The sequence below is a fragment of the Haemaphysalis longicornis genome, unplaced genomic scaffold (assembly GCF_048455015.1).
Source record: "Haemaphysalis longicornis isolate Haplotype H1 unplaced genomic scaffold, Haemaphysalis longicornis Haplotype H1 scaffold_12, whole genome shotgun sequence".
In the NCBI taxonomy this organism is placed as follows: domain Eukaryota; kingdom Metazoa; phylum Arthropoda; class Arachnida; order Ixodida; family Ixodidae; genus Haemaphysalis; species Haemaphysalis longicornis.
The window spans coordinates 11,366,952-11,381,043 of record NW_027526225.1 but is presented as its reverse complement, the minus strand read 5'-3'; the positions used below and the strand labels follow the sequence as shown (position 1 = coordinate 11,381,043).

Below are 14,092 nucleotides of genomic sequence, written 5' to 3'. Positions count from 1 at the left end.
TGTCAGCAGGATAGAACCTTAGAATTCATGTGCGGCATATTCTTTCGTTAAGTCACCCAGGTCGTTAACAGCTTGAGGGAAGGAAACCGTTTGGCGCGTCCTCTTTCATCGCACGTGCGTGCATACATACATCCATCCATCCATCCATCCATCCATCCATCCATCCATCCATCCATCCATCCATCCATCCATCCACACATACATCCATTGATCCATCCATCCATCCAAACATACATTCATACATACATACATACATACATACATACATACATACATACATACATACATACATACATACATACATACAGAAAATAAGGGTTGGCAGTCAATAAAACCTCGGAAAGCAAAGGGGAGGTTGTGGTGGGTCATAGAAAGAGATGAAGAATTTTTTTTTAGTCGAAAAGAAAGTGGTGAAAAAATGCCCGCCGGGTGGGATCCGAACCCACGACCTCCAGAATACCGGTCTGGTGCGATAACCACTACGCTACCGGCGGGGCTGTTTCCCCAGCACTTTCTCGGGTATTTATGTTAAAGGTATTTTTGTTTCCTGTACTTGGGGGTGGTAGCCAGCGCCACTCGGACTACTCGGGGTGAAGGGGACCTTCTTTTCAACCCCCGGGCCGTGACTCGAGCGTCTACGACATGTCAAGAGTGGTCGACCAGCGTTGAACCCTCTTAAGCTTCCTTTGGCACCAAGACTGCCAGAACAGAGGCCCTCGCTAAGCATGTAGCGAATCAGAAAATGGGAAATGAGGGGCTCCGTGAAAATAGGACAGAAAATAAGGGTTGGCAGTCAATAAAACCTCGGAAAGCAAAGGGGAGGTTGTGGTGGGTCATAGAAAGAGATGAAGAATTTTTTTTTAGTCGAAAAGAAAGTGGTGAAAAAATGCCCGCCGGGTGGGATCCGAACCCACGACCTCCAGAATACCGGTCTGGTGCGATAACCACTACGCTACCGGCGGGGCTGTTTCCCCAGCACTTTCTCGGGTATTTATGTTAAAGGTATTTTTGTTTCCTGTACTTGGGGGTGGTAGCCAGCGCCACTCGGACTACTCGGGGTGAAGGGGACCTTCTTTTCAACCCCCGGGCCGTGACTCGAGCGTCTACGACATGTCAAGAGTGGTCGACCAGCGTTGAACCCTCTTAAGCTTCCTTTGGCACCAAGACTGCCAGAACACAGGCCCTCGCTAAGCATGTAGCGAATCAGAAAATGGGAAATGAGGGGCTCCGTGAAAATAGGACAGAAAATAAGGGTTGGCAGTCAATAAAACCTCGGAAAGCAAAGGGGAGGTTGTGGTGGGTCATAGAAAGAGATGAAGAATTTTTTTTTAGTCGAAAAGAAAGTGGTGAAAAAATGCCCGCCGGGTGGGATCCGAACCCACGACCTCCAGAATACCGGTCTGGTGCGATAACCACTACGCTACCGGCGGGGCTGTTTCCCCAGCACTTTCTCGGGTATTTATGTTAAAGGTATTTATGTTAACTTTAACATAAATACCCGAGAAAGTGCTGGGGAAACAGCCCCGCCGGTAGCGTAGTGGTTATCGCACCAGACCGGTATTCTGGAGGTCGTGGGTTCGGATCCCACCCGGCGGGCATTTTTTCACCACTTTCTTTTCGACTCAAAAAAAATTCTTCATCTCTTTCTATGACCCACCACAACCTCCCCTTTGCTTTCCGAGGTTTTATTGACTGCCAACCCTTATTTTCTGTCCTATTTTCACGGAGCCCCTCATTTCCCATTTTCTGATTCGCTACATGCTTAGCGAGGGCCTCTGTTCTGGCAGTCTTGGTGCCAAAGGAAGCTTAAGAGGGTTCAACGCTGGTCGACCACTCTTGACATGTCGTAGACGCTCGAGTCACGGCCCGGGGGTTGAAAAGAAGGTCCCCTTCACCCCGAGTAGTCCGAGTGGCGCTGGCTACCACCCCCAAGTACAGGAAACAAAAATACCTTTAACATAAATACCCGAGAAAGTGCTGGGGAAACAGCCCCGCCGGTAGCGTAGTGGTTATCGCACCAGACCGGTATTCTGGAGGTCGTGGGTTCGGATCCCACCCGGCGGGCATTTTTTCACCACTTTCTTTTCGACTAAAAAAAAATTCTTCATCTCTTTCTATGACCCACCACAACCTCCCCTTTGCTTTCCGAGGTTTTATTGACTGCCAACCCTTATTTTCTGTCTTATTTTCACGGAGCCCCTCATTTCCCATTTTCTGATTCGCTACATACATACATACATACATACATACATACATACATACATACATACATACATACATACATACATACATACATACAACCCGTCGCGGTGGCTCAGAGGCCAAGGCGTTGCGGTGCTGGGTACGAGGTCGCGGGTGCGATTCCTGGCCGCGCCAGCTGCTTTTCTGATGGAGGCGAAAAGCAAACACGCCCGTGTGTACGAGATTTCGGCGCATGTTAAAGATCCTCAGGTGGTCAAAATTAATCCGGAGCCTTCCACTACGGCGCGCTTCTTCCCCGGAGTTACGTCCGCGCGTTAAACCCTTGAAACCCTTCAATCAATCAATCAATCAACCAACGTACATACATACATTTTATTTCATCTTTAAGACAGATGCAACTGCCAGCCCGCATAAGCAAACTCTGCTTTTATGCGGGACAGCATAGCCGGATTAAGAAATTAAAGATAATAAAAGCACCGTTCTGCTATCGAAATGAAATATTGCCAAACTACTATGCACACACGTATTCAAACTTGTACCTATACTGAACAATAATGCATATATAATTGATTGTACTTTTAATCTTGTGTCCACGGTTGTAGCAAAAGAGGCAGAGATAATTTCCAGGAAACAATAGCCGTCCCCAAAATATATATACATATATTATATATAACACAGAAATAAGGGTTGGCAGTCGAGAAAACCTCGGAAAGCAAAGGGGAGGATGTGGTAGATCATTGAAACAGATTAAGAATTTGGAAAGAAAGAAAGAAAGTGAAGAAAAAATGCCTGGCGGGCATTTTTTCTTCACTTTCTTTCTTTCTTTCCAAATTCTTAATCTGTTTCAATGATCTACCACATCCTCCCCTTTGCTTTCCGAGGTTTTCTCGACTGCCAACCCTTATTTCTGTGTTATTTTCAACGAGCCCCTCATTTCCTATTCTGATTCGCTACATATATTATATATAAATATATATATATATATATATATATATATATATATATATATATATATATATATATATAGTAAAAAGGGGAGCAATAAAAACCTTACGAAGTTTACTCCGAAGCCATGATTTTACATCGACGTTTCAGACGGGGACCGTCCTTTATCAAGAGTTTACGTCCCAAATGTGGATGTAAAGTTATGTTTTCGAAGTAAACTTTTGTTTTTTGATTGCGCCCCCTTTTACTAAAAACCTTCATTAGCCTAACGATTTATTATATGTATGTATGTATTTATATATATATATATATATATATATAGTCTGAAAAAATTAAAACTCACACAGAGCGCGAAAAAAAATAAGTTTAGTGACGTTTCAGGGAGAGGACTCAGGGAGAGCACTCTGAAGAAAGGGAGTCCTCTCCCTGAAACGTCAGTAAACTTATTTTTATTTTCTAAGTCTTTCTCGTTTGTCTCTGTCTCTACTAACCTTATTTTTTTCGCGCTCTGTGTGAGTTTTTATCTTTTCAGTCTATATATATATATATATATATATATATATATATATATATATATATATATATATATATATATGTATAGAAATCTAGAGAAAGATAAACTCACAAAGCGCGCAGAAATAGTATAAGTAAAGAGTCGGATACACAGCAAGAACAATAACAAACAATGTTTACTTACGTAGCGGCACGGGACTTGCCTTCATCAGAGTAAAGTTACATGATTTTGCTGTCGCAAACATTTCGAACACATTTCTTATATAGGTTTGCATAAAACTGTGAGAAGGAGCGGAAAATGTTTCGGAAATGGAGAGTGTGCATACAGTCAGGCTACGCCTATGTTACAACAACAAAAAAACAAAAGGGGGGGGGGAGCGAGAGAGAGAAAAAGGGGTCGTGTTAACAATGCAGCGTTCAAGGTTGCACCATGACGGGTCAACGTATGCCGCGCGGGCTGCAAGTTCAGACAATGGGGGAAAACTGGACAACCGCGGTTTGAAAAGAAAGGGAAGAGTATACAGTAAGGTATTCAGTGGCTGGGGAGACTGGTTGGGGCGGAAGCGAAGATGGGTGTGCCCCCCGCGGATGAAGAGAATAGACAGGGGGCACAAAAGAGCATTTCACAGAAGCTAGCAATTGAACAGGAAATAGGTAGGGTCACAAAAGGTTAAACATGAATAGATCACAAAGAGTTAAACATTCCTAAGTGGTGGTGGGAACGAGGCCTCCTTCCCCAGGACAAATGGCATTGTTGAGCCGCATTAGGCTAATAAAGCTGCTGTATTAGGAGAGGTTCTGCGAATTCTGATGGGAAACTCGAGGGTAGGAATAATGAACATAGTTGTAAAAATTATAAAATTTATGGAACCGCTAATTTTAATCGAGGGATTAGCAGGTTAGTTTTCCGTAACTTTCATTAATTCCAAGTGTGGCTGACCCAAACTTTTAAATGAGATAAGATTCCCGAACCTCGCGGTCGTGGTGCGTTTTGAAGGCGGATTCTAAAATCGTTGCTTTAAGATGTTCAAATCCATGCCCGGGACTGTTCACATGTCTTGACAGGGGCAAATAAGAGCAGCTGTTTGCATGAGAGCGGTGATTATTGAACCGTATTCGGAAGGGCGTTTCAGTTTGGCCGTTATTTTGTTGCCTACAAACAGTGCACTCTAGTAGATATACGACATTAGCGGAGTCACAGTTAAAAGGGGTCCTGAAATGCCTTCCGCCGATGCATGGATGTACATGTAACCAAATAAAGCAATGTATTAGCAATCTCCTCCTGCAAGAATTTTGTTAAAGCGATGAGTATTAGCTGAGAAATCGTAAATCAAAAACCGCGAATTATCGTCGCGCCGTATTTCCTCCTCCTTTCAACTGTTTCTTCGCTGTTGGCCTCCCCTCCCATGATGCTCCGCTCCCCAGCGGTGACGTACTTCCGCTATTGCGCTCCCACAGACTGCCGTCTGCTACGGGCCAGCTCTTTCGGCTTTTTCATCTCTGTAGACACCACGGACACAGGCTGGAAAAGCGAACGAATGACCTGGCCGCTTATGTGCGGCCTGGCCTTGCCCTTTCGCGGTGTAGGTAGCTGCAGGGCTGCAGTTGGTATCGGCGGCGAACTCGCAGCCGCGTGGGGAGAATCGTGCGCTCGTTCCCTTTGGTGCACCGCGCACTGTTTATCCAGAAAGCGCGGTCTCAGATGTGGCCCCGCTGGTGCCGGTTGTTATTTTGCGGTGGTTGTAATTCCTACTACCGGCGGCATGTGAAAAAAGACATTTTCAACCGACACAGAACCCGTGCACAAAACGCGCCGGATCGGATCTCTTTATCAGCGGCGATGAACGGGAAGGCGCAGAGCAAACCAACGCCGCACTCGATCAGCGAGAACCCGTGTTCTGACAAGCTGCACCCATTTGTTGCATTCAACACTGACGGGGAAGCGTTTTTTTGCACTTGTTTGGATAGTCGTAAAATGTCCAAACACTCCGGCACTCCGCTAGCAGATCAGCCGGCGAGACATTTCGGAAAACATTTGACAGATGGCGCCGTATGCATTAGTGTGTCGCTACGCAAAACTGATGAGACGCTCTACTAAAACTACCATCACGGTGTCACGTAGCGGGACGCAAAAATTTAGCGTTTAGCGTATGCAAAGGCCACAAACGCTGTACTAAAACTCTATTAGCAGCAAAATAGCGTGCGTATGTGAAACCGCTTGCGTTTACAAAGCTGCACGCCGAGCGCGTACGTTTCAAACCTAGTGACATTGTTTAAATACACTGGCAAGCACAGTGTAACGTAGTCAGATATCAACCGTATGCTCAGGCGACAAGCAAGAGCTTGTTTTATGTGGGGCTGAGATTGCGCATCAAGGCCCGTTCGCACTTGCGACGAAAGCGAGTGAGAGCGGCAGGAATTCCGTCGCTTTGTCGCGCGACGATCGTTTTTGTCGAATGGTCGGGACAAATTTTGGTTTCGCGACAGAATTCCCGTCGCTTTCGCTCGCTTTCGTCGCAAGCGGGAATGGAAAGTTCTGCCGTTGCCGTCTGCTACGCAGCTCGGAGGTAACCGCGCGATCTGCTCGGGCCGGATGAACGCGCACACTCCCGCACGGCAGTGCCCCAAGCGGCAGACGGCCGCGTACATCTCTCCCGGCGCCCGCCTGGAGCCCGCCCTCGGCACACTAGCCAGTATATTTCAGGCACTATAATGGAGGAAAAATTTTTTGCTTCCGATGAACCTAGTTCTTTGCCCCTGTGTTTTTAAATACGTGAAGTGGTTAGCACGTCGTCCTCACGCAGCTCTGTATCGTCGTAGCATCGCTGATTGTCCGAACGAAGCTTGCAGCTAAGCCAATGCAGCGACCGAAGCTGTGTGTGTGTGTGTGCATCGCCTCCTGTGTGTTGTGGACGCGTTCGTTTCGCGATGAAATGCGACATTGTACTTCTGCGGGTGGATAGTGCTTCCCATGGTCTGGATTATCTTTCTCGAACGACGTACCACTCAACCTCGCATGGGGTATGTGCAGTGTGCCTGGCTAAAAGCCTTCTCGCTTGCGCGCCAGAGTTGTGACTTGCTGCTCGTCCCCGCAAACCGGGTGTGAGGTGAGTGCCGTATTTACGACGGGCAGGAGGAGGCAACTCATCGTCTGTCAATCGCGGTTCAGACTTGCAACGCGTGTTGTGACGTTGCGTTCGTTCGAAACGCATCTCTGGATTGTTTTGAAGTTGAATAAAATGTACGCGTCAAACCCGGGCATTCGGCTCAGGGCGTTCTCTGCGATTGCACCAAAGAAATGCCACGGGACTTTCTTTATGGTACGTACTCACGTAAGATAAAATCCACGTCGTGTTATGGCCGTGTTGCATTCAATACAAACGGTTAAGCGTTTGTTTACGCTTGTTTCGTTTGTCGTAAAATGTCAAAGCACTCCGGCACTCCGCTGGCAGATCAGCCGGCGAGCCGACGCTGAGCAGACGACTCATCTCTTTGCCGGAAGTGCGTGAAAAAGCCGCCCAATAGCAGGATGTCTAGCTCATGACGAACATCTGGGAATCAATGATGTAGACATGTGAAGATGGCGGCGTCCAAAAACACGAAGGAAAGGGTGAGAAAAAAGCGACAAACTTTGCAACAAAAGTGTGAGCTTTCCGCTGCGCGTAAAAGAGTAATACTTGGCACAGGTGACGTTGGCGACCCAATCTAGCGATTGCGCTAGTTCATTTAGTGTGCTCAAAATGCCTTTCAGGGCCCCTTTAAAGTTGCCTTTTATATTTACGTAGTAGTCTGAAGCCGTGCTGGTGGCGCGCTGTGTAGTGCTCATGTGTGGGCATACTTTACATCGGGGTTTATTGCAGGGCATGCAGCCAGTAGTTGCCGGTCGGTTGATACGAGAGTTAGTAAGAAAGTCACCTAAATTCTTATTACGCCGGTAGACAACGCCTGGTGGTTCGGGGAATATGCTTTTTAAGCGGTCACTTTGCATTAGGATATTGTGATGTTTTTTTTAGCACGGTTGACACTCTTGGAGCGGAGGATGAGTGGGTTAAAACTAAGTTAGTTTGCGGGTTCCCGTTCGGGGCTTTTTTCTTACAGATTTCGTTACGGTCTAATTGGTTGGCTCTTACAATAGCGCCATCGATAACTTTTTCAGGGTATTTTTTATTCAGGAGGGCGGTCTTGAGTTCTCGACAGTTTGAGTCAAAGTCGGCTTGGTTTGAGCAAATTCTCCTAAATCGGTGGGCTTGGCTGTAAGGTGTTGCTGTCTTGCAGTGTCTGACATGGCTACTCCGGAAGTGCAAATACTGCCGCGTGTCTGTCGGTTTTCTATACAGTTTAGTTTGAAGCCGACCTTGGAAGGTAGTAACGGTGACGTCCAGAAAGTTTACACTGTGCTCCGAATAGGAATGAGCAAGGGAGGGGGGGGGGGAAACAACATCTTTACTCGCCGGCTAAAAGGTCACGGTGGCTCTCACTCCCTCGCTAGGAGGGGGGTGCCGGCCGCGACTGCTGGCGTGTGATCGCCGCCAGCGCAAACTGCGCGGCGGCTTTCTGTGTGTCCTTGTCCGTCTCTCGCACCGCACGCGCGAGATGGGGCGGTAGTATATTCGTTCCCGCTTCCGCGTCGTTGCAATCCCACATCATGTGGGTCATGGTCGCCCTCGCGGCCCCGCACACCGCACACTGGTCCGTGATGTATCGTTCGGGCGTGACATGCACGGCCCACACCGGGGTCCACGTCGCTCCCACTTGGAGTTGTCGGAGGAGCGCCGCCTCCTGCCGGGTGAGGTCCGGGTGCGGCGCAGGGTAGCGTTTACGTTGCTCCCTGTGCCATTCCAGGACCCCTCCATACGTTGTAATCGGGGCGGGCTCCTGTTCTTCCACCCCCTCGTCTTCTGCGTTGTCGTTGTCGTCTCTGGCGTCGTTGTTTTCTTTGGCCGCACGAGGTGACGCGGCGCGCCGGCCGACGGGGCGTCCGGTTAGCGCCCTCGCCGCCCTGTCCGCGTCCTCGTTGCGGTTGCGAACGGGTCCCACGCTGCCCATGTGGGCCGGGAACCATCGCAAGGTTATCGGCATCCGCGAGTCCAGGGCTCCGCACACCCTCACTGCGTTAACACACACTTGGTTCCTTGCGAAATTGGCGATTGCCTCCCTCGAGTCACTTAGCACCGTCGTGCATCCTCTGGCGGTTGCCGCCAGCGCTATGGCCGTTTCCTCCGCCTCCGTGGCCGTCTCGACACGCACGCTGCACGCCGCGACGACTCTGCCGGTGGTTGCTTGCACGACCGCCGCCGTGTAGGCATGTCGGCGGTTGTCGGGGTATCGGGCCACGTTGACGTACATGGCGCCGGCGTCGTTATCGTACGTCTCTGCCAGGGTGCGAGCCCTGGCCAGGCGACGCTCATGGTTCTCTGTTGGATCCATGTGCCGTGGGATCGGTGCGACGCGGATGCTGTCGCGGGCCTCGCGCGCCAGCGGCAGCCGCCTCTTGCTCTCCCGCAGCCTCGTTTCGTGTCCTACCGCGACAAGGATGGCCCTGCCCGTGCGCGTCGTTTCCAGTCTGGCTATCTGCGCCGTTGCTTGCGCCTCTATGATCTCGCTCAGCGTGTTGTGCAAGCCTAAGTCGAGCATGTTCTGTGTATTTGTGTGGGTGTATAAGCCCAGCGCAGCTTTGTATGCCCGGCGTATGAGAGCGTCGAGCTTATTGCGTTCGGCCGTGGTCCAGTTGTGAAAGGCGGCCACGTACGCCAGGTGGCTTATGACGAACGACTGGACCAGCCTCAGCGTGCTGCGTTCCTTCATGCCGGCGTGCCTGTTGGCAATCTTCTTGACGAGGCCGAGTGCTCGGCTTGCTTTGATTTGCAGTAACTTGACGGTGTGAGCGTTGCGTCGGTGTTCGTGGATGTGTAGTCCGAGGACTCTGATGGTCTCTACCTCGGGTATGGCCGACCCGTCGCCCGTGTGCACTTGGATGTTTGCCGCCTTCCCGTTCTTGGGGCTTCGCGGGGCCTTCAGGATTAGTAGTTCCGACTTGGCGGGGGAGCATTGCAGCCCCGTTCCCTCGAGCTGGTCTTCGACCGCTTTCACCGCGCACTGGAGCGAGTCTTCGATAGGAATGAGCAAGGGAAATACTAGGATGGGCTAGGTTAAATACCTCAATGAAGGTGAGGAGCTCCCCCTCACCGTGTTGCCAGATCATGAATATGTCATCAATATACCTTTTATACTATATTGGCTTTAAATTTTGGGTGTCAAGAAAGTTTGATTCGAGGTGAGCCATAAAGATATTAGCGCAGTTAGGTCCGATTCGAGTTCCCATTGACGTTCCGCTAACTTGCACGTAATGAACTCCGTCGAACTCAAAATTGTTAAGTTCAAGAATGAGCCTAAGGAATGTTTGGAGAGCAGAAGAGTCGATAGGTTTGTCGCACGATGACTGCTCATACGCAAGGCATACCGCGGCGATGCCATCTTCATGGGGGATGTTAGTATACAGTGACGCAACATCAAGGGTGACTAGAAGGCAGTTATCAGGAATTTCAATTTTTGAGATGTCTGAGAGAAAGTCATTGGTATCCTTAATGAAGGTGGGAAAGCTGGGCGGAATGTCGCAAATGAGATTATCCACATAGCGCGAGAGGTTTTCGGTAACAGTGCCAATGCCAGAAACAATGCGGCGCCCTGGGTTGTTCACCTTGTGAATCTTTGGGAGAAGATAGAATTTACCGGCTACTGGGCTTAAGGGGATCAGGGAACGAGCCGTGGTTTCATTTATTGTTTTATTTTTAACAAGCTCAGCAAGTTTATCTTTGACAATTTGCTTATAATCTTGAGTGGGATCATTGGGTAGTGCTTTATAGAACGTCGATACTGATAGTTGCTTATTGGCCTCGTTGACATAGTCGGTTTTGTCAAGGATTACGATTGCGCCTCCCTTGTCGGCAGGTTTAATAATTATGTCGGGACAGCTTGCGAGTTCCTCTAGGGCTTTCTTTTCGTTGGTAGTCATGTTGTGGTGGAAAGAAATTTGTGTTTGGTATGCTTTTCGCACATCGCGTTGGACAGCTTTGATGTGCATGTCGAGGCAACTATCACGCTGTGTGGGAGGGGTCCAGTGCTTATAGCTAGGTAGGGTTCTGCGGGCTTCTTCCGTCGCGGGGTGATCGTAGAAGTATTCTCGTAGCCTCATGTTTCTGGCGAAGTTATCTAAGTCCTTAAAAAGTTGAAATTCATCAAAACCACCAGTAGCCGGGCAAAAGTTTAGGCCCTTTGACAAGACGTTCATCTGAGCTGGGGAGAGGGTTATACTTGAAAGGTTCATTACATTCCCGGTAAGGTTTTCTTTTGTGACGGCAGGCGAGGGAAAAATATTAGTACAGGGGTTTAACTGAACTGTTTGGGGTGCAGTAGTCGAAGCATTTATTGCAGTCGTAGTGACATTATCGGCCGTATTGTCAGAGTTGAAGCAGTTACTAGTGCCGGAGCTTGTTAGGTTCTTACGCATGTGGCCAGTGTTAGAAATCTTATCTCGGTTAAACTTTCGGTCTTTTGTTCGGGATATGGCGGAGGCCGTCTTAGTTCGTTGTTGCTTAAAAGGTTCAACTCCGTCTTGCTTAGTTCCTGACTAAGTAGTTCCTCTTTCGTTCGGAGAGAATGGGCCGTAGTTTCGTAGTGATTGAGGATTATTTCAGTTAATTGTAAAGATGATTTATCGAGTACCTGTTTCCACTTATTCATGTTGGACGGGGACAGTTCGGTAGTAGCAGGTTTTATTCTAATCCTAAGGCCCCAGGGAGCGACCGCGGCAGTCAAGTACTGTGCAAGAGCGGAAACGTGCAATTCGGACCGTATGCGCTTTTCGGTGATTTTTCTTAGCTTTAAAAACTGTCTTGAAACGGGGAAGGAGGCAGCGTTACCTGTTTTTTTGTGTTGTAGTCAGTTGCTGCTATGCCGATTCTTTCGAAGGTTGTAAGGGCATGTGGCACGGAGGGCTGGATTTTGGACCCCGGAAGGTCCGGCGGACGCGCTACTGTTGGTTTTCGTGGGCTCGGCGGTCGCTGAAGATGCGGAGGTTGGGCGTGGCATGCTGTTGGTGCGGCGCCGGTCAGGGAGCTTCTTAGTGTCGCCGCGAGCGTTCCCTCGGGGCGTTGCGGCCGCTGCAGGTTTGCCAGTAGGGGTTGGCATGTCGCTGGCGCGACGCTCGTCCGTGGACTTCGGGGTTGGGGCGCTGGCGCTCGCGCGGGGCGCCGTGGTTGCGGTGGATCTGGGGGGCGGTGGCGGTGGGCTGCTGGCACGACACTGCTCCGGGGTCCTTACACTAGACAGAATTGGAGGCAGTGGTGGAAAGTCGCTGTCATTTGGCAATATAGCCGGGGCCGCAACTGGGTCGGCGGCTGGGTCGCGCCAGCCCAGAGGATTGCAGCGCTCTTGCATGAAGCAGAGTGCACGAATGTGGCCGGCTTTAACTGTGACTCCGCTAATGTCGTATAACTTCTAGAGTGCACTGTTTGTAGGCAACAATATATCGGCCAAACTGAAACGCCCTTCCAAATACGGTTCAATAATCGCCGCTCTCATGCAAAAAGCTGCCCTTATTTGCCCCTGTCAAGACATGTGAACAGTCCCGGGCATGCATTTGAACATCTTAAAGCAACGATTTTAGAATCCGCCTTCAAAACGCACCACGACCGCGAGGTTCGGGAATCTTATCTCATTTATAAGTTTGGGTCAGCCACACTTGGAATTATGAAAGTTACGGAAAACTAACCTGCTAATCCCTCGATTAAAATTAGCGGTTCCATAAATTTTATAATTTTTATAACTATGTTCATTATTCCTACCCTCGAGTTTCCTATCAGAATTCGCAGAAACTCTCCTAATACAGCAGCTTTATTAGCCTAATGCGGCTCAACAATGCCATTTGTCCTGGGGAAGGAGGCCTCGTTCCCACCACCACTTAAGAATGTTTAACTCTTTGTGATCTATTCATGTTTAACCTTTTGTGACCCTACCTATTTCCTGTTCAATTGCTAGCTTCTGTGAAATGCTCTTTTGTGCCCCCTGTCTATTCTCTTCATCCGCGGGGGGCACACCCATCTTCGCTTCCGCCCCAACCAGTCTCCCCAGCCACTGAATACCTTACTGTATACTCTTCCCTTTCTTTTCAAACCGCGGTTGTCCAGTTTTCCCCCATTGTCTGAACTTGCAGCCCGCGCGGCATACGTTGACCCGTCATGGTGCAACCTTGAACGCTGCATTGTTAACACGACCCCTTTATCTCTCTCTCGCTCCCCCCCCCTTTTGTTTTTTTTGTTGTAACATAGGCGTAGCCTGACTGTATGCACACTCTCCATTTCCGAAACATTTTCCGCTCCTTCTCACAGTTTATGCAAACCTATATAAGAAATGTGTTCCAAATGTTTGCGACAGCAAAATCATGTAACTTTACTCTGATGAAGGCGAGTCCCGTTGCCGCTACGTAAGTAAACCATGTTTGTTATTGTTCTTGCTGTGTATCCGACTCTTTACTTATACTATATATGTATATATATATATATATATATATACATATATATATATAGTCAGGTAAAAGATAAGAACAACTTTGCGGTTAACTTGTTTATTATAAATTAGTCCGACAGTTTCGGAAGTGGAACTTCCTTCCTCAGGGACAATCCCACAATGAACACAGAACCCCTATGCACACTGCATGCGAGGGAGTCTCTCTTCCTCTCCCTCCTCAAAGAGGGGAATATGCCAGAGAACGTAAAAAATCCGGTAACAACACGGCACTTGCTGGGTGGGAGAGGACAAAAAAAAAACAGGAGGAAAGGCGGTGCTTTTAGTGAGAAAACGTCACGGGGGGGGGGGGGAAGGAGCGGGACCAAAGTTTTCTATCGGCCCGTTGCGGCTGGGATGAACTGACAAAGAAAATACAGACAACGCATGAGGGCAGATGGGAAGAGCGGGGCGGTGGTGTAGTAACTAAGGACGCGGTCTTGGCCCGGCATTTGTTTCGTGGGTTCACCCAGAACAGACCGTTAAACGAAGAGGCATTGCTTTTACCAAGAAACCGGTGATAAGTCTACTTTTTCTGCCCTTTAAAAGGCCGCGACATGGCGACAGAGAAAGGCACTAGCGGCGGCCAGCGGCGAGCGGCACAGCGGTCGGACCGCGCGGAAGACAGGGATCAAGTTACACAGGGGCGCGGCGAGTTCGGAGAAGACGACGAGTGCCCCGTCCGTCCTTGGCCGCGGCGTAGAGCAATGTAAAGGCACACATACGACGCGACAAGCGTGAAGTTCAATGGAGGGCCGACACAGAAAGCCACTGAATTATGCTACCGCTATGTCTCATCAGAACACAACAATTTCAAGGTACGGCCACACTGGCACTGCCGTTCAACGTCACCCCCCTCTCTCTTCTTACT

General features: G+C 49.2%; 5 non-coding genes across 5 annotated transcripts; 2 read left to right on the top strand and 3 right to left on the bottom strand.

Annotated features, from left to right (window-relative positions):
* Window positions 1-421: 421 nt before the first annotated feature.
* Window positions 422-494, bottom strand: Trnat-ggu (transfer RNA threonine (anticodon GGU)). The gene has a single exon. It is a non-coding gene; the product is annotated as a tRNA-Thr (tRNA).
* Window positions 495-889: 395 nt separating this feature from the next.
* On the bottom strand, window positions 890-962 carry Trnat-ggu (transfer RNA threonine (anticodon GGU)). Its single transcript has one exon. It is a non-coding gene; the product is annotated as a tRNA-Thr (tRNA).
* Window positions 963-1,357: 395 nt separating this feature from the next.
* Window positions 1,358-1,430, bottom strand: Trnat-ggu (transfer RNA threonine (anticodon GGU)). The gene has a single exon. It is a non-coding gene; the product is annotated as a tRNA-Thr (tRNA).
* A 93-nt stretch (window positions 1,431-1,523) lies between these two features.
* Trnat-ggu (transfer RNA threonine (anticodon GGU)) lies at window positions 1,524-1,596 on the top strand. Its single transcript has one exon. It is a non-coding gene; the product is annotated as a tRNA-Thr (tRNA).
* Window positions 1,597-1,991: 395 nt separating this feature from the next.
* Window positions 1,992-2,064, top strand: Trnat-ggu (transfer RNA threonine (anticodon GGU)). The gene has a single exon. It is a non-coding gene; the product is annotated as a tRNA-Thr (tRNA).
* Window positions 2,065-14,092: the final 12,028 nt, after the last annotated feature.